Genomic DNA, 19993 nt, shown 5'->3' with positions numbered 1-19993 from the left:
CATCCAAATTACACTTTGCTGTTTCCCTGACAGCTCTGAAAAGAGGGGCGGGGAAGTGCTGGCTTGTTTCCTCTTGCGAGAGGGGAGAAAAATCCATGTCCATCTATCTTTAGTTTGTAAACTACAACCACATGGACATGCACATACATGCAGTGATGTGCAACCAGCCCCCGCCGCCCAGCTCTCGTGTGGGAGACAAAAAGCTTTGGGGTGATTTCCAAGGAGAAAAGCTTTGGAAATCGGGATAGCCAAAGCATGAGGCAGATGAGCTGGGACTGATGAGCGGGTCAGCGTATAAACACTTCGTAACAGCAAAGGCACTTGCACACCCATGTACTGTTGGTGCGTGAGAAGGCCTCGACAAAAAGAAGCTGTCAGCGTGCTCTGATTAAACCAAAGCAAATGACATGAAACTAGCATTGTGTTGAAAGCAATCAGGTTTACCATTCTTTGTTTGTTTGTTGCTTTGTGTGTTTTTAATGCTCGATTTGGCTGTTAGGACAATTCCTGTGAAATGCAGCTGGAGACTGGTTCTTCTCTCAGAAGAAAATGCCAGGTGTGTGTGCATGTGCAGGAAGGGGGCAATCATTTTATTGAAGTGAATTGTTTTCTTACTGATATTACTTCCACTCAGACTGTTTCCTGTGAGTTTGAAAGTTTGAAACCACAATGAAGAAACCGATTTCTTTTCTGTGCAGAGGGGAGAATTGTTTATCTCATCATTTCGGTGTAAACAGCAAGGTATTCACACCGCCGCGTTGTGCACGTCTGCGTGGAGACAGGCTTTTTTTTTTTTTTTTTTAAGCGGATCAAAACACACCAGCGTTATGCCGGTATTGTTTTCAACAGAAGATGAAGAGCTCAGAGAAAAGCAAAAGCAAGACGTTCAGGCAAGCTCCGTTGGATTTTTTGGCTAGGATTAAGAAAGAAACAGGCAAGTCCTGGTTAAAAGTCTCACCATCAGCCTGCCAGGCAGCAGTGCCTGCCTGCACCTAGGTGCTGTGGGAGACTTCATTAGTAATTTTTGACCACGAGAACCCTTCCACCCCATTTCTAACTACATTTTATAACACGGCTTTGAACGGCTGTTCGAAGGCTGAGGGACAGCAGACACCCCCCGATCGGCACGGACTGCCCGACGGGCTTTTTTAGCTACCGGCTTTTGCCCTTGTGGACACGGAGCTGGGCGCTGCGCTGCCTTCACCCGGCCCCCCTCCGGCAGGCAGACCCCTGCCGACCCCCGCTACGCCGGCCGGGGCCCCTCACGGGGCTCCTCACAGCGCCCCAAATGGCGGCGGCCCCTCGGCCCCCCCGGAGCGGGAGGCGGCCGCGACCGGGCGCCACCCCCGGGCGGGCCGGGCCCAGCGCATGCTCCGCGGGCCGGGGCCGCCGCCGTGCCGGGACCGCCGCCCTGCTCCTGCCCCTTCTCCGGTTGTGTCTGTCCCCGGTTCGGCTCTCGCACGGCCCGGGCCGCCCCCAGCCCCGCGGGGGCAGCGGGAGAGGGGAGCGGCCGCCCGAGGCGCGGAGGAGGCGGTGAGTGGAGCCGGCGGGGGCTCGGGGCGGCGGGGCCCGGCGCTTCCCCCCCCCCTCCTCCGGCGGGGGAAGAAGCTCGGGGAGATGGCGGGCGGCGGGGGCGGCCGGGAGGGAGCCGGGAGGGAGCCCCTGGGGGAGCGGTCGGACCCGCCGGGCTCGGAGGGCTTCGGGCCCGCGGTGGGAGCCGCGGTGGGGCGGGGGGGAATGGGGGTGGTGGAAGGGGGAGGGGGGGGGGGGGGAGCCGGCGTGGAGCAGCGCCGGGCTGGGGCCGCGTGGTGCGGGACGGGGGTCGGAGTTTAAAAGATCAAAACAACAACGAAAACGCCAAACCGCCTGGGTGTTCCTGACCGATCGCGGATCCCCTGTGGGCCCCCGGTTCTGTTTTGTGAGTGGGGCGGCTCGGAGGCAGCGCTGCCTCACGCCTGGGTGCGGATCGAGGGCCTGGACGGGTGGATGCGGGCCCAGCGCTTGGTGCGGTGCCTGCTCAGTGCCACAGATAGAGCCGGCCTTGGGCAGCCTTCGGCACCTCCCGTGGGTGCTCCTGCCCCCGGGGACGGTGCCCGGTGGGTGTACGGCACGGCCTGGAAGCAGGTAGCCCTGTGTGGCGAGTCGCGCCCACCTTCCCCGGCCACCTGGGAGCACAGCTCCGGTGCGCGCGGGGGAGAAAAAAACCGAGTGTCCTGTTGTTTTAGGTCCTCCTGTTGGGTTAGGGTTGAAAAAACGCGTATGAAAGCTTATATAGGAGAACCAGGAAATAAAAGGCCGAACGCCAGCCCCGCCGCTGAGCCGTCTGGCTGGTGGCAGGAGGGCGGCACGGGAGCCGCGGTGTGCGGCGGGGCCGGCTGGGCCCGGCTCTGCTTGGACAGGACCTGGCGTGGAGGCAGGGGAGCACGGCAGGGCTGTTTTGAGGCCTTGGGACTGGAGAACAGACCAGGTGGGTACAGCAGAGTTTGGGGGGAGGGAGGATGCAGTCAGTCAAAGTCGCACCGGAGTTGAAATTTAACTCCAGTCGGCCCAGGTTAGCGCTCGCTCGAAGGAGATGCTCCGAGATGTTTTTCTCCGGTGTGTACGCTGGTGCCGCTCGAATCGCCAGTGCAGAAGATAGCTGCAAGTTCTGTTTTGCCCATATAAGGGGAGCAGTAGGCATTTCCTCCTGGCACTTGTTTGTAAAACACGCAGGAAGTTGCACCTTGGTCAGGGTTTGTGCTGGGTGACGCCGTGGGACAGGTGCTTGGGAATCTGGAGCAGGAGCCTCGGCAGCCGGCAGGTCACATCAAGCCCTTACTGTCATCTGCAGTGTTACAAGCGAGCAATCGCAGGCAGATTTCTGTTTTTTATGTAAATATATTCATAGTGATTCGGTTCTCCTTGAATATCGTACTTGTCTAAGTGTCTGCGTGCCGCTTGCCCCAAAGCCCAGTGGAACAGAGAATACTCTACGCTCGTACAGCGCAAAACTGCGAGCTTTTGACCTTTAGGAAAGGTTAGGTGAAAAAACGTGTAAAAAGCCAAAGTGAGTGGGTTTAAATTTGCTCAAGAATATAAACGTGGAACGGGAATGAATCTAAGCTTGTCAACTCCTGGAAGTCTCTGTGCTGCAAAAATATTTCAGAATTAACGTCAAATTTCTTTAAAAATAAGAAGCAGAGTCTGGAAATCCAGAACTGATAGGGAGTGTGCTGTTTCTGCATATCCAAATTGACTTGTCTGCTAAATGAATTTAGGAAACAAATGAGAAACAAAACCTGGAGAGAATATCTGGTAGAAAAGCTTTGGAAAGCAGACCTGCATCAGCTGCAGAGCAAAAAGTGAAGTATCTGTGAGCAGTCACAGGAGAAACTCAGTGGGTAAAATCGACAAACCTTTTAAACTCATTTTTTTGTAGGCAGAGCCCACAGCTTAAAGTTACTTTAATTCTTCTACCTCATGTCTAGAGGGGCTGAGGTAATCCAGGGTTCTCGGTTTGAAGAGTAAGCGCTACTAATTTGGTGAATTTAGGTTAACTTTTCTGTAGTTTGGTCTTGCAGATAAAAGCCTAACTTGACAGAGAGCAGCTTCCCTTTTTTGTGCAGAGGGGAAAAATCTTTGAGTTCTCTCAGGCAGCATCCTGACTGTCAGGCGTGCTGTTGCGGACAGGAAGGCTTCACCTCTTTCCTACCACGCACCTCCCCATCCTCCCTCGACGTGGAGGTGGAGGGCGTTTTTTCCCCTGCAGAGCTGGCCCCGGGTTTCCTGGCACCTGGCTGCTGCTCGCTTTGGTACGAGGAAGAAGTTCAAAATGCAGCACAAACCCGAATGGAGAACCCTTGACTCTGCATGCTGCGTTGGGCATGAATTGCACGAGAAAGAGCTGCCCTGTGTGTTTACATAAAGAGGAAGGTGTTTGAACTGTTTTGAGAACTTAAGCTGTTTAGATACGAAAACAAACCCTTCAGACTGGCTTGTGTTTGGATCTGAAAAGGGTCATTAACAGAAGCCATAAACCAGAAAGTGTGGTCAGAAGTAGAGATAGAGAGAGAAGACAGAGTTTGGTCTTGGTTCCTGACTTACCTCATGTCCATCGGTAGCTAAAAATCATTCAGAATAAAACATTTTGTCATAAACTGTCGATATTCAAGTTGGACTTGCGACAAAGGAACAGCAGTTTGTCATTTCTTACTGATCAGGCATTGTTCCTGTAAACGCGCTCAGATTGCTCTGGGTCTCGAAAGCACTTAAGATGCAATTACATTTCAGGTATCGATAATGGCAGACACTTGCCAAATTGATAGAAAATGGCTTTTCCTGTTCAGCGCGCGTTTCGGTCAGTGAGTCCTTACGGCCTGCCGTTCGCAGAGGAAGCTCTGCCAAGGACCGACCGCTCCGTTCTGCTGCTTGGGTGAAACGTGAGGAGAAGGAGAGCGGAGTCTTAGCAGGATTTTGGGGTGTCTGGCAGCTAAATTGTTACTCCCAACTGTTTCTATAGCATTGATCCAACGCGTGAAGTGACAGATTAGGGGAAGATTGATCTGCTGCTTTATTTGATGTGTTTGGCAGCGCGTTGGGTATCCCAGCCAGTATTCTGTTTTTCCCATTCACCTGGCCCTATGGAAGAGCCAACACGGCGTTAAAAGCCGCTAGGTTACGTGGGGGTGGTGGTGGTGGGGTAATGTTGGCTCTCTTGGGCAAACCGGCTGCAATTGCTCTTGATTCAAAGCGGAGGGGGAAGTGAGGAAGCGTGATTTAGTGGCTTTTATGTCCTGGCTGGGTGGGTTTTTAAGGAGTAGGTCCTGAGAATTGTTCATTACGAGGGTGGCTGAAGGGCTTAAAGCTTCAAACAGTTTTTCTGGCTAGAATATTTTTTTTCTGTTGTTCCTGAGCTGATGATATAAATAACTGCATAAATGATAGAAAACTTGAGCTACGTGAAATTGGAAGAGCAGCTTCGTACATGGAAAAGCGCGATCTGTATGTCTCACTGCATGCATTGGCCTTTTACCATGCTTTTGATGCCAATAGTGACACAAATGTGTTTGTTTATATGGTTATTATTATTGTTACTTAATGTTTTGAAATACCTGTCACACAGAATTGTTAGATTTTTTTTCCCTGCAGGAAGTGAAAGATAAAAATAGGAAATAAAGGGAAAGAACGGAGAATTGGAAGTTAATGGAAAAGCTCGGGATGTGCACATCATCCTGAACTAAGGAGAGAGGCAGTGCTGAAGGCCTGGAACAACCAAATCGGAGCTGGTGCTTGACGCAGAACCTCCCGGAAGGCTTAAGGTGACCAAATGCAGTTGCAGCTGACGAAGAAAAGGAAAATCGCTTGTGTTAGTGGAAGTGGGTGAGCGCTGCTCTTGGTTCTGCTCAGTCAGCAGCTCTGATGGCAGCGCAGCCACCTTCCAGAAACACAGGACACGGCTGCCAGCTCCCCAGGGGGCAGGAGGGCTCGCTAGTAGCGAGCAGGCTTTGTGGGGTGACTGGCTTCAGGAAACGCATCCATCCTAAATGCACCTGTCTGGTAGTTTGTTCTGCGAGGTGCTTTAGGCTTCCCCTTCAAGCTGGACTGTTGAGTAACTGAGAGTTTGCTGTAAAGTTGGAGGAATTTGGTGTTCAGCGCTAAATTCTCCGAGTTTTGCAGCGGGTAAGAGTTAGCGTGAGTCAAGGCTCGGGTTGTGTGTGTGCTGGAGGAGGGGACAGGAAGGCTCACAGAGATAGGAGCGGGATGGATAAGCGCGTAACGCATCGTTGGATGGGTTTTGAAGCCTTGGGTTGGGTTTGAAGTCCCTCGTTTTAATCTCAGCTGTTGCTGGCCGGTGCCTGACTTCGGCCAAACGGCCTGTTTATTCCTGCAGTGCATTTCTGCCCCAGACTCTCCTGCCAATGCTGAATTCCCTCTCCATATATTGAGGTAATATTGACTCTTGCTATTTTAAACAGGAGAAGATTCCTGTTCAACAGTAATTGCCTTCTTTGAATTAATTCCCAGTGGTGCGGCAAGCACAGCTTCTTGCAGATCAAAGTATTGAATGTTTTTCAGTTGTAAATAAAGAATGAGGGGTATAGACATTTGTCATTTCCTCCTGTGACATGACCTGCTGGTTTCTTACAAACCTTTATTCCAGAGGCTGCAGGTCCAGCTGAGAGAAGGCGTCCTGCCTTAGCTGGTGGCACAAGCGCTGCTCTTCTGCTGGTACCTGAAATGGAGAGGGGAGCAGCTCTCTGCTGAAGGGCTTTGAAACTCTTGTGCGTATGCAGATGCTGCAGGGTAAGAGAAAGGGCTCCAAACCTTCCAGCCTTGGAAGTCCCAGACGTGTCTCTCGTGGTCTTCTGCAGAGACTTGGATCGCTGGTAGTGCAGGAGTTTATTCTGAGATTGGAGTTACGTTGTAAAGCAAAGCGAACATCTGTTGGTGCAGTATTTATTTCAGGTTTGTAAGAGCTTGCCGTCTCTCCACCTCGTTTCTTCGTGGTTTGGCTTTGGAGAGGCAGGAAGGCTGGGGAAAATCAGATGGGACAGCTGCTCTTCCCTCCAGTCTGGAGTACACAACGCTGCTGGGCAACAGCTCGCTTTAAAGCACGCAACAGGACATCGCACGTCCATGAGCAGCTTTAAAATACACAAAGTGCTCCAAGTAAGCCTTTTGTGTCCGTAGGTAAGGAGAAGAAGCGGACCAAGGTACTACATCCTGACTTGGGTAGGGGAGCGAGGGAGCGCTCGATGAGAAGTTTGTGTGTGTGGCGACTCGGTTCGTCAGGAAATGAGCTTGGCACACCGAACTTTTATACCCATTTTGAGACGCCAGCAGCACGAAGCAGTACATTTGACAAAACAAGCCCTAAAAGCCTTGGCACTCGAGCAGTCTAAATAACTTCCCGTTGGTTGCCATCCATAAATACCTGTCTCTGCACTGCTCGGGATTTCACTGGAGTACAATACATTCAAAGCAGGTTTTTGTTTCTTTGGTAAAGCTCTGTTAGGCTGCAGGGCATTAGTTGTTCAAGAAAAAGGTACAAAAGGTACCATCTAGCTCAAAGCTTGCTCTAGGCGTTACGCACGTACTTTGCTATTTAAACCTGCTGCTTTGCATGGTGCTTTTCTTTTCTTCTCCTTTTTTTTCTTTTTAAATTTTTGACCCAAGGATGTCAGGCTCTCTCACACCTTAGGTTGGCGGTCTCCTGCGTGGAGAGGAAAGGTGGCCTCCCTCAGTTCTGATGTTTTTGATCAAGAACAATTACAGGCTGGCGATTGCAGTTCACATTATGTCGTTCTCCTGTACACTCTTTCGTATTTACTGAGTCAAGAAATAACCTTTCACTTTCCGAATGCTTCTGCATTTCGCTTTTCCTCAAAGCATGGCAAAACGTACTAATAATTTTGAAATTGTCTGAGCCCGTGTATTTAGAGAGTTTGAGAGTTCAGAAGGAACCAGCCAGTGAAATCACCCAGCCCGGCCTGCGTGCAGCAGCTTCCCTTGGCCCCCCTTGCAGCTCCGTGGCCTGAGCTGGAGCACGCTGCTCTGCAGGAGTTACCTGCTCCTCTGGAAATAAAAAGGCACATTTTCTGTTTTCCTTTTTGGCTTTCTACTCTTACCGATTTGTTGCATTTGTATTGAACTATTTCTTGCCCTTATTTGAATCTTCTGCCCTTACTTGCATTCTCTTTTTTCCACTAACGAGCCATTTAATATCCCCAGCTTTCTCCCCAGCGGTAGCACTTAAGCAGTAAGTGACCTCGCAGATTTTCTGACGACCAGGTCTTACTGCAGAAATCTTGTTTCCTGCTTGTTTCTGTGACCTCTCCAGTTTTTGGAAGCCTTTTAAAGTATCTGCACCAGCAGAGCACAAACCGTCATTCCCCACCAGCGTGCAGGCAGGGATGCCTTCTCTCCCATCTCGCTGGGACCTCAAACTCTGTGAATTTTCAGCTTTAATCCTCCTGTCGTTTTCCTTTTTTCCTAGATTCAGAGCTCTGCACCGGCTGACTGGGTGGTCCCCAGGTTGTTACCCGGCCGGCACTTGAGTGATGCCAGCTGAGTGATGGGGTGGTCAGTAGCACCCAGAGGGCGAGCACCCCTCAGCACCTCTCCCCCTTGCAGTTTCCTAGTGGAGCCTTCAGATAATTGTTCCCCCGTTAATAATACATCGGTGACATATTAATATATAATTTATATGTAATCTTTTTCCCTGGGCTCCGTGGCATCCTGTGCTTCAAGGACGTAAGCTGAAGGAAGAGCAAGGTGCAGTTGGTGTCCTTGCCGCAGTAGTGGCTGCGATTCCGTAATTTAGCACGGGTGCTGCCTCCCACCACGTCTAATGCTGACGTGCCTGGAGTTAGTCCGCCACGAGTCGGTACAGGCTGTGATGGACACCGTGTTCTTCTGAAGCAGTGATAGGACCTCAGCACCCTTGCAACTGGTTTTCTATGAGAAACATCACCGCCTGGCTTAGAGAGTGGCTTAAATGCATTTTATTGCACTGTTACGTATCGATTTTTGGAAAGTCGCTCAATAACTGTGTCTTGTAAGAGACGGGGAATAGTCAGGAGTTGATCCAGCTCTGAAGTGATGGCACGGTCAGAGCAAACGAGCCTGTCTCGGCCCCCTTGTTTTGTAGGGTCACAGCTGTTGATTGCCAAGAGGACTTGTGTGCTGTGTCGTTGCCCCGATGGCAGTTCCTGGTGCGTGGAAGGAGCAGGGGCCGTGCCTTTTGATGATGCAGAACAAGCTCCCCGCAGCTCGATGAGCGCGTTGTACGTAGATGCACGTTGCTAGCGTGAGCGTTGCCCACCAGCATTCCTGCCTGGAAGCCTTTGTCTCACCACTGGCATTGTCTGGAGAAAATCAGCTTGTGTTGTTCTGTGCCAGCACTGACTTTGGGAGTGATTCACGACCGTGCATTACGAGTGTTTTCAATAAGAGGTTTAAATTCACTGTTAAAGATAGACTTAGTAAGTGAAAGGACGCTTAGGGAATGCTGACTTAAAAGAAAAAAGAAATCATTTTTCAAACTACGAACAGCGATCTTCGGCCAAGTTAAAAGAAAAAATCCTGCTGCTCTTACAGGTCTGTCAACTTCCTGCACACGTGACTGCAACACAGGCAAGTTACATCTGTATAAGAAGGCACGTTGGCAAACAGAGGGCTCGCTTTGCTTTAAAAAAAGGCATCTTTCATATCCTGAATATTTGGCGTATGGGAGCACAGCCTGAAAACTGAGATGCCAGTCGTGTTTGCTTCGTTGTACAGGTTCCCTGCTTGCCCTTTGGAACTGACCGAAAGTTTGCCTTGCAGCGAAGAAGGCGTCTCCCGATTTTATCGCGCCGTATTCTTACAAGTTTGCCGTCGAATTAAGAGAAGAATGAGCCAAGATTTTTCTTCGCTTACGGTGTGCGTGTGGAGGGAGGAGGCAGCCGTGCTGCGGGGGTGCCGGCAGGACCGGGGTTTCACGTGGCAGGTCGCAGCGGCGCTGCCTGAGGGCGCTCCTGTTGGGGCTTGTCGCCCCTGCAGCAGGGCAAGCAGCGCGCTCTGAGGATGCCTGCAGAGCGCAGAAGGCTTCCCGTCAGCTGCCTCCCCTGCTTTCCGCAGGGATGTGTGAACCTGGATGCTTTCTGTTGTGACGGTCCCGCTGGAGAAACGCTGGTGTGCTTGGAAGTGGAAGCAGTTCGGCTTCATCCAGCCCTGCGCACACGAAGTAGCGTTCTCTGGAGCTGACCTGCACCGCGGTGTGTGCCTGCTGACCTGGTACCATCTAGCACACGGAGAAGCGCTTATTTAGAACCACCCTCTTGCTCTCCACGCTCAGAGAATTAATGAGACGTGACAAGGGCAGGACCTGCCAACCTATAAATCTGTGACGGGGCTCTGCCTCCAAAGGGAGACAGATCGGGGTCGTGCGTTAGCTCCATCCCTGCAGGGCTGGCACTGTGGGCCTTGAGATCTTCATTCTTTCTCCGAGGAACGAGTCCCTTAGAACTTCTTCAATCCATTATGTCTCTGGTGCTTAATTACTTGATAAAGTTTAATTACCAATTAATATAAATTGCTGTTCTCTTATACATATACACTGCTGAGTCCCGCTTGTGTTGGGAGTTCCAAGCGAACGCGGTGCAGACAAATCAGTGCGTGCCGGTAAGGCTGAGTAATTACAAGCTTCAAAACCTTCACTTGTACCAAACTTTGTGGCGAGTGCAGCCTTTAAAATACAGCGGAGATGCAAACCACTGTCTCTTCCTGATAATTTTGCTGAAGCTGGCAAAGGCTTTTAAACTGCGACGTCTTTTCTGCATGGCTCCGTCTAGAAGTAAGTCGCGCCACGTATTTCAGCTCGCATTTTTAAAGCAGATGAACCGGCGCTAGTTCCTCATTCAGAGCCAGGGCAGCTTGCACATGTGCTCGATGTGGCTTCGGAGGTTACCATCCCCTGGTGCTCGCTGCTCCCTTTCTGCTTGCCCAAGCAGCCCCCGTGGAGCTCAGCCCGGTTCTTCGCGCTGCCGCAGCAGCTGAGGCTCACACGATGGTCAGGGTAGGAAAACAGAGCTGCAGAGGGCCAGGGCACAGCTAGAGGTAGAAGGGGTTTCTTCTATTTAGGACAAAGATTTTAATAAAAGTTTGTTGCTTTTTTTTTTTTTTTTTTTGCTGCCTCAATAACTGCTTTACGCTCTAAACTAAAATCCTTTTTCTTAGTGGAGAGCCTGCAGATGGGATTTGCTGAGCGCCAACCCAAGGCTGAAGAAGAAGCTAATGTTAGTAGAGGTCACTTTTCAGGACTTACTTCAGAGTCAAACCCTGGTGAAGGGCACCTTGGTAGCGTGGCATCCTTGTGCAAAGCACCAAGAGCTCCGCTCCAGGAACATCCCATATAGAATGTGCTAATAACAGGGTAAATTTTTTGGCTTCTGTGACCGTCAATTAAGCTTCCGTCATTCTGAGCTGAAATGGCAGGGTGGCTTTCAGAGCCTTTGCTGCTCCGGAGAGCAGGTTGTGTGTGTGCTATCAGCCAGCAGAAAGGGAGGCTTGGAGCGGCCTGAACGAAGTCCTTTGCCCTGATTCCAGCGATTGCTGGTCACAGTCCCTTAGCTGTCAAAAATTCTTGCAGGGTGGGGGGGGGGGAAAAAGTGGTCTGGTATTTATGATGGGTTTAACACTTAACGAATCAGGTCTTCTGTTATCATCAAAGAAACGAAGTATATAGAACATTTTTTTCTGACTCCTTGAATCTGAGCGTACTTTGGCCTTCCTTGCCGTGGTTGGCTACAAAACAGTAGGAGGCAGATTTCTGTCCCCTCGCAGGTGGTAGGAGCTGGATCCGCTCGTGGTGGCTCTGTGGAAAGGGCTTTTGGTCTTTTCCTTACGTTCAGGTGAACTTGTTCGTGAGAATATTTTCCGCCTGTCTTTTTCCACTAGACTTTCAGGTTTTCAGGAGAGATTAATGCTAAGAGATCAATTGTACGCTGAGCACTTGGGGAAAGACAGAAAGGCTCGTTGGGAACTGATGGATGCTGACAGTCAGCTCTCCGGTGGTTTGGTTGCAAAACGGAAAAAGGATTCAGTGTGAGGATCTGATAACTGTGGGTGTCATGCATTAAAAAACATAAAATCGGATCTGTGCCCTCTTCTGAGGGCATTGTTGAGAACCCTGTTCTGCTCAAGCTTTTGGTTGGAAAGGAGCGGAGCAGCACCAAGGGTGGAACGGGCTCTGCGTGAGCATCCTCCTTCCGTGTGGGTCACGCTTCTGCCAGAGCAGAAACTGTCAGGTATATCTCTAAAAACAGTCTCCCAGAACTCCCTCCAACGTGTTGTCATAAGATGCGTTTTGGAGAGGAAAGGAGAAATTGTGGGAAGCGCTGAAATCCCCTCCTCCCCAGCTCTTGCTGCTTCGGAGTCCTGCAAGGATGCAGGTACTCTGTAGGCTGGGTTTGGACGCGATTTCTGCGGTGCCCAGGACACTCAACCTGGTGCTGGGAGCCTCCAGGACGGCGTTCAGCAGGAGGTGACATTCGCTGCGGTGGCTGTTACGTGGTGCTGTGACAGTCGTCGTGGCGCACCGACAGGGCACGAGCAAGTTCTGCCCTTGTTACGTGTCTATAAACCTACAGCATGCTGCGGGTTTGGGATTTATTTCCCCTTAGAAATTAGGGGAATAAAATTTTCTATTCCCAAGGAAAGATTGGGTCTACAGTGCTGGAGGAGCGATGCATCCGAGTTACTGCAGGAATTGCAGCCAGGTTTGGCTTTTCTTTAAAAAAGAAGCGTGAGATCAGCTCTACCTGCCCTGTGAGTTTGCTCTGTCTGAAGTCTCCTCGATACAGACGGCTGCTTAACGCAGCTAATATTTGCTTAATGTTTAATGAAATAATTGTTCTCTTCCAAAGCAAACCTGCCAGGGTTTAAAGCAGTTGATGAGGTTACAAATCAATACTCTTCTTGACCGGCTGCCTCCTAACTAAATCCTGCAATTAGCCGAGCGTGGTGGTTCTCTGGACGTTTGTGTGTTGGTTTGCAGGGGACGGCAGCCCTCCGGCAGTGATTTAGGGCAGGGGTTTGGCGTGAAGCTTCTCATCTGCCTAAAATTCCCCAGGGCTTCTCTAAATGATGAGCAATGCCTCACTTACGTGGCGTGGCAGGTCTTTGTAGGGTCTGGACTGTTTTAGTCTGTATACCTTATATATGGCGTGTGCGTAAATACGGGGATGTGTGTACAACAGAAGAATAAAACGTGGCAGAAGCTTTGCTGTTGAAATTCCTGCGTGCTAACTTACGAGTGAAGTTGTAAGTTACTTCTAAGGGCAGAAAAAGGAAGTACTTTTATGGTTAAGAGCACAGAGCCGAGGCTCGGGGAGCCATCTTAGCGTGCTCAGGCTGTGCTGGGGGGGTGGCACGCGCACCGTGCGCCTCCCGGCTTCTTTTTTCATAAGTCTCTACACAAGTGCCTGCACGTTAACGGATGGATTTGCTCCCCTGAGCTTTTTTCTCTGGGTATTCTTTTGCAGGAGGTATCTCTCGCTACAGGCTAAATGTTTTTCTCCCAGTTAGCAGCACCGTGGTGGTTGCAGATTGTCAGCCTGCGGAGCTGGAGCGGAGCAGGGAATGCCCGGCTGTTTTTCAGCAGTTCCTTTTCTTAATAGTCCTTAGTGTTGAAATTCAGGCTTTGTAATTGGAAAACGTACAGCTGGAGCACGGCGTGTAAAACCAGGGGAGCGGCGTTTTAAATTTCCTCAAACTTTCTCTGCTCTTCTTTCCCCCACCTTGCCTTTCCTAACTTGCTGCTGGGGCGGTCACGGGGAGACCTCTCTGGTTCCCCTTCCTTCTGAGCTGCCTTTGCTCTTGTTTTGTCATTCATGCAGCTACGAAAAGGAGTAAACATAGCATGGAGCTATGCTCTCTCTATATTTAAAATAATACCCGTGTCTTCACAGCAGAGAATTGATTTTAGGCTCGTTCCCTCCACCATAAATACAGAAGACGTTGCGTCTCATGGTCTCCATGCAAAGTGTGTTGTCAGTTCTGTTATCAAGTTGAAAAGGGGAAACACGAAACCCCAGTCCTAGAGCACAGTTCCTGTTTTTCTGACTTGACAGTTTGAGCTCAGACTTTATCGCTGCTAGTTTTTGGTAGGTTTGGAAGCAAACAAACGCTGTCTGGTGGTGAACAAACGGGTCAGTCTGGGCGAAATGTTTATCTACCTTCGCTTTCTTCCGGGTGATGCTGGGGCACCCCCAGACTGGGGGGTGTTAGGCCATGTTAGGCTTGTCCTGGCAGGGAAGAACAGAAAGTGATAACTTTAAAGATTGACGCAATGTAACGTAGTAGAAAAGTTACTACAGATGATTCACGCCGATGGCAGCCAACACAGCAGTGCAAATACAGCACCCCACAGCCTGGAGCTGCGCTGAAATAGCAAGTATTTGCTCTAGGTAGTGATTCTCCTCGTGCCTTTTCTTTTCCCTTGATGTTGGTCCCCCCCCAGATTGCTCAGCCTCAACAGAAACTCCCACTTGTTTCGTCAGTGAGAAGTGAAGGTGGAATAAAAACTTGACATAACTTCTGAAGGTTGTGTTCTGATGGACCAACTGTGCGTTGCTTTGCTGCCATCGACCTCTCATGCTTCTTCCCTTGGTCATTTTCTTTATGATCTCTTCTAAGGCATGAACATAAAAATAAAGTTATTTGCATCAGTGGATGCTATAGCGAGTCTGGCAAAGACTTTGATTAAAAATCATATATACCACACACACAGTTCTGGAGGAGTACTGCTGTATATAAGGTGTCCAGATCCCATCTTGCCACCTGTAGCGTCTGTGCGGTATTAAGCGGATTGCAAGTGATGTGAATAGCTTGATTAGCCTTGATTAAATTGTACAGCTGCTGCGAAGGCTCTGTGATAGCTGTTCCATTCCCTGCTGCTGTTTTCATCGTAAATGTGCAGCTGAAGCATAGAAGTTACGAACTTAGCAATATGGAAATTCCCTGTATGTGACTGCTAGTTCCTGTAAACTACAGTAAATAAGACTAAGGCTTGCTTTAGAAAGTTTTTTTTCTGTTTTTTTTTTTTTTTTTTGTTGGTGTGGTTTGAACAAAGGATGGCAGGCTGCATTCACGACGTGCCAACTCCTAGACCCGTGGTCTGTTAGGTAGCAGCACGGCTGTGGCTGGAAGGGAAGGGGCTAGGAGGAGGTTTCGTAGAGCGAGATGCTTGGTGATAATAGCAGAATTTTTCAAGAGTGATTTAGCCATGAAAACTTCTGAACTTCTGGTCCTTCTTCACGTTGGCTTTCAGTCCGTTGTAGTGTAATGCCGTGAGTCATTTACTTAGAAGTGATCATGAAAGGCTGAAAGCATATTTACAAAATTCTGATGAAATGCTAACGGTGGGTGTTGCTCGTGGGGACACGCGTGACCCGGCCATGTCAGAGGCCCCGAGGTCGGCGGTGACACTGGCCGGGGCGTAAAATAAGAGAAGTTTCAGGCAGCCCTGGGAAAGTAGGTACGGAGGGAGCTACTCGGGGTGAGTCAGCCACGTTTGAGTCAGTGCTAAAAGTGATTGAACGAGACAGTCCCTGCGTGGCTATTTTTAATATTTGCTTACTCACATTTACTGTACGGAGCTCTTTACAGGAAAGGTAGTTAAAAGCTGCTAGGTCTTTAAGCTGCTTTTTATGGCAGTGACTTGTTTTATTGATTTGGAGTGATGTCTTCAGTCTTGCCTCTTCTGAGGGTTTTAGGTCTTGGCGTAATTTTTGTTCTTGTTCTGCTTCGTGCTTTCGGACGTACTGCTGTCCAGTGTTCACTGCGCCGCATCTGGCCCCCCGCGGGTAAATTGGTCTCAGGGCTGGACCTTGCAGCGGGAGCAGCGAGGCAGGGTGGTGAAAGTAGCACGGTAGCACCTAGGGATGCTTCTGTGCCCCACCGGGTGTTTCGTAAGGGATGTGATCTAATACATTTTAAAAGTATTTTGGGGTTTTATCCGCCATGAATATTCAATTCACAGTTTTTCTGTTGTATAACCCTGCTTGCAATTTCCGTAATGCTTCGAGTGCTGCCTTTCTCAGGACAGCAGCGCGTTCAGCTCTGCAGTTCTTAAGACCAGTAAGACGACCGGTAAGGTGCAGCCCTGGCCCACGCCTTGACAGACACAGGTATTCTCTTCACAGGTGTTGACAGCTGTATTTGCAGGAGGAAGAAGTAGAGGAGGTCGCTTGGGGTGCGTGCGTGTGTCGTGGAGTTCAGCGGTGGCTTCCTGTTTACTGCTGCTGAGTGAGGATTTGGGCTCGGGCCAAAGAAGGTGCAAGAGTGTGGCTTGTGGATTCGCTGTTACGCCGGCCTGCAGCTGCCCCTCCCCTGCCGTCCCCACCTCCTGGCAAGGTGCTGCAGGAAGGGCCGCAGCCGTGGGGCGCACGCAGGGCCTGGCAGTCGCTTCCTTCTCGTGCTGTGCAAACAAGCGTCCGGTGCACAGCCGGGTTCCTCGAGCTCCGTGTTGGTTCTGAAGCTGGTTGGGGTCACGATTCTTCAGACCAGAGGCACTGTGGCTGAGTTGGGATAAACTGGGCATGCTTCGGCTGTTAAAGGTGAGATAACTCGTGGTCATCAGCCTCTTGGAAAGAAAGGCCGACCTGTTGTGTGTGCAGCTGGTATCGTGGGACTCATCAGCAACGGGAGGCGAAGCAAGACCTGATGGCTTGTTGGTGCTGAGTCGGGGCAGCAGTGAAATGGTCCTGAGCCTGGAGCTGTTGGGAGAGAGGCCTCAGAAGCGAGGGCAGGAGGGCTGCAGCCAAGCAACGTCTGCTCCCGTGTGCTTCTGAAGAACTGCCGTAAAACTGCACCCGGACTGGGAAGTGCGTGGTGAGGATTGGCCATAAACTTGTATTAAATTGCTCTTAGCCAGAACTGGAAATGGAGGAACAGCGAGCTCCTGTAAACTTGTGTAATATAAAGGCACTCCCGGGAGTGCCAGCAGACTCCTGAAGATGTAACAGTTACATCAACCATTGTGTAACTTTATTTTTTTCTTTGGGCAGACTTCTTTATAATAGCTAGACTTCAAAGAGTTTCACTCGATGCTCTGAAATACAGAGTATGTGCGACTGGGACTTCTTCCACCATTTCCGTACATCGTGCGACGCTCAGAGGAGGAGGATTTCATTGTTAAAGGGAAGACCACCAAGTTACCGTGCAGTAGCTGTGCGAACAGGACAAGGAGATGCTTTCTAAAAAGAGAAATCAACGAACTGTAAACAAACGCGAGATGATTCAACCCTATCAGGATTTTGGAGAAAAGTTCAGTCGGACGGGTGAACCGGAAGAGGTACAGGACTTTCTAGGCAGAAAAGTGTTTAGACTGTCAGACTGAAATTGTTCAGAAATTGTTGTGTGTGGTGAGGTCCCATCCATTGCCCCACCTCTGTGTCAAGGGCTAGAGGCTGCCTGGGTGCAGATGAACATAAAGGCAAGCTTCAGTCATTCTGTGACCAAACCATCAGCGAGAGGACGCTTCTGAAATCTGCAGCGTAAGCTCCAAAACCTGTAACGCAAACAGGACTCGTGGAGAGAAGAAAAACAAAGTTCTGCTGCTCAGCGATGTACGCTAGAGCCACTGCTGTCTTACCACCTTTGAGCCGCTGTTGACACAACTCTGAGGTCAATATGTAAAACTTACTCCGTTTATCTGGTTAGTTAAAAATAGCCTGGGGATTTGTCCAAGAGATTGAATGAATTGAATGCAAATATTTGGATTGTCGGATAGGGCGATGCTAGGATATAAGTCATCGCTGACAAAATACGCGCAGCAGCAGTTCTCTTGGTTGTGACGAGCGCACCGCGTCAAGCCGCAGCATCCCCAGTTAGACTGGGGGTGGCTGTTCAGTAGAAAGCAGAGAACTCGATGAAATCAGTTAAAACTTTGGTTGAAAAATTCTACCGTTACTGGCACGGTGTTTTGAGACCCCGTACTGCTTTACTCAGCTAATCCGGGTGTGTGCAGGCGGGCTGGGTGCTGGTGGCTGTGCCACGCTGGGGATAGCAGAGGGGTGGGCCCGATTTACAGGTTCCTTCTCGGCCCCCGTTCCTGCAGAACAAGCTGCTTGTGGCTAAGTCTGCGGCGCTTAAACGCTGAATTGTCGGTTACCTTTGTTGTCTCGGGAGATCAGAACAATCCTAGACGGGTAGCAGCGTATTGCTCCACTTCAGGCAGAAAACAGCGACTCTTAGATAAGACTAATTGCAGCGGTTGGCAGCCAGCATCACTGCTATGCCGATTTCTCAAGTCCTGTAGGAGAATCACTACAAAAACAACGGGACCTGTGCTGTCCTAGTATCCAGGGGCCACTTGAGATGTGGCTGGCACCATTTGCACCCTGAAAGCAGCGGGTGATGCCTCTCCAGGTGAACAGTTGTGCATGCATAAAGCAGCAAGCGTTGGCTGCAGGGCTGTGCACGGAAGGCTGAAGGAGCTGAGAAGGAGCATCAAATCCTATTGCTGCAGAGCCACCGCGGTTCGGGCTCTGCTTTTTGGTAACCTTGCTGCTTGGCAGAGCTCGAGTTGTCTATGCAAACCTCGTTTCTAAATAGCTTCACTGGTTGGTTTCCTCTATTTTAATTGGCTTCTGCTGATTTACTTATATTTGACTTTTAGGAGGAAACGAGCCTGAAGCTGTGAGAAGCGATGTTTTTTTTTCCAGATTCAGCTCTTTGTCATGGCTTGGATCAGAGAAAAATGACTTAGGGTGAGATTTGCAGCTGTTTATTACCCTTACAGGTGATATTTAGGGCTTATGTGCTCCTCTTTATGGTAAGGTAGGCGATATATTCATTAAGGCCTGGGAATCTAGAAATAATTGCAGGTAAACTGAAGCATATCCCGGGGGAGAGTCTGCTCATCCAGCGTTTGAATCTCCAGGCTAAAGAGATGAGCGTGGCTGCGGATGTCTGAGGTCCCTTGTTAGTCTAAGGAAAGACTTGGAAGCCTCGTTTGACCTACTCTAGTTTTCCGTTTTAGGACAAGGTAGGAAGCATCTTGGACTCAATTGCCCAGGCCGGCGGTACGAGGAGCACGTGGCATCCAGCTCGGAGGCAGACGTCTGCATTGGGTCAGGTGCAGGAGAAAAGGACAATGTGCAAGGCTTGCCAGGCACCCTCCCGGCTCCAGCTGGGGAACGTGTTTCGAACACAGCACTTTTTTCTTAACAAACCATTTACCTGAGACCAAAGCGAGCAAAGGTCAGCGCAGACTCATTTTTCAGCTATGACGTGTGCTGCTCATTAGTGGGAGAAGAGGTAGAGCAGCGCTCGGCTTTTTAGAGAGAAAAGAGGAGTTCCTGCCCCAGGCAGTCTGAAAATAAACCAGTTTCAAGATCTGTCACTGTTATTCCTTTTTTCTAAAAGTCAGTTTATGCACCGTTTTCTGTCCTTTTCTGTTTCTCACACGCATGCAACCACCCTGGCTGGCCTTTGGGATGTATGAACCACAGGAGGAGAGGCCCTTGGTGGTACGGATGGAGCAGTCCTGGCAGGGATGAGCTGCTCCCCTGTCCTCCCCCAGAAGCTCCAGCCTTGGCGAAGTGGTGAGGGGAGCAGAAAACAAGCAGTGAATGGACTTGAAGAGGAGCTTCAGTGTCGTTGTCTCTTATTTTGTGTCTGACAACCCCATTAACTAGTGGGGTTCCTTCTTCTGACTAATGGGAGTAAACGTGTTTACAGCTGGCTGTTCTGCAGGTGTGCTCTGGTGATCAGTCAGTCATAAAAAGTAATTGCTCCGCGTGGTTATCGCAACAGCTGGGCAATAAAGACCTGCGTTTCCCACTCATTAAAAACGATGTCCCAACAGCAGCCGGTGCTTCTCCTCCTCGGTCGTACACGTCTTTGGAGGAATGTGCGTGGGCATGAGCAGGCCAGCGTATGCACGGTGCACGCCAGAGGTAGTCGCAGTAAAATAGGAATAAAGTTAGCTTCAAGTAGCAGTGTCGGGACGTGAGTCTGGTTCTCCTTTCCCAGGGCTGATCTCCATCGTGCTGCCAGGAGCGGGTAGGAAGCCCTGTGTAACTTGAGCCAGAAAACCACCAAAAACTGTACAACTTTGTAGAGAAAACCGCCCAGACTGAGCCAAATATATCCAGTTACTTCGTTTCAGCATGCGCCAATCGCAAAATGCAGGAAAATGCCACGAGGACTTGGGAGCTGCTCCTTCTCTGAAGCCGCCTCACTCACCTGCCCACCCAGCTCTACGTCCAGCGTTCCCCCTCCAGCAGAGCCCTAACAGCAGGCGCGGCGTTCGGGCCACGTTGCGCTCCTGCGGGTTGAGCGGATCCTCTGCCACCGTGCAGCTCCCTGTCCTCAGATGCCGGAGGCCTCGTCCGTGGGCAGGCTGTGTTTTAACACGAAGTGCTGAGCTAGTCCTTCTCCAGCTTTTCTGAACTTGGAACAAGTTTTCTTTACGCAGCCCAAATAGTTTTGATCATTAAAATAGTTTGAATCAGCGTAGTCCAGT

At 50.3% G+C, this 19993-nt stretch overlaps 1 protein-coding gene across 6 annotated transcripts in view; it reads left to right on the top strand.

Annotated features, from left to right (window-relative positions):
* Positions 1-1359: 1359 nt before the first annotated feature.
* The window catches only part of JAK1 (Janus kinase 1), a 58678-nt gene continuing 40044 nt past the window's right edge, over positions 1360-19993 (top strand). For 2 of the 6 annotated variants that reach the window (XM_035564497.2, XM_035564496.2), the window contains exon 1: positions 1360-1533. The gene's annotated coding sequence lies outside the window, so the exon portion shown is untranslated. Of the gene's footprint in view, positions 1534-2313; positions 2468-13608; positions 13671-14668; positions 15613-15670; positions 17149-19993 lie in introns of those variants that run through there. The other 4 variants (XM_050712403.1, XM_050712401.1, XM_050712402.1 and 1 more) reach the window with 4 other exon arrangements.

Source organism: Cygnus atratus, chromosome 8 (genome assembly GCF_013377495.2).
Source record: "Cygnus atratus isolate AKBS03 ecotype Queensland, Australia chromosome 8, CAtr_DNAZoo_HiC_assembly, whole genome shotgun sequence".
Taxonomy (NCBI): Eukaryota; Metazoa; Chordata; class Aves; order Anseriformes; family Anatidae; genus Cygnus; species Cygnus atratus.
This window is presented reverse-complemented; position numbering and strand designations above follow the sequence as displayed.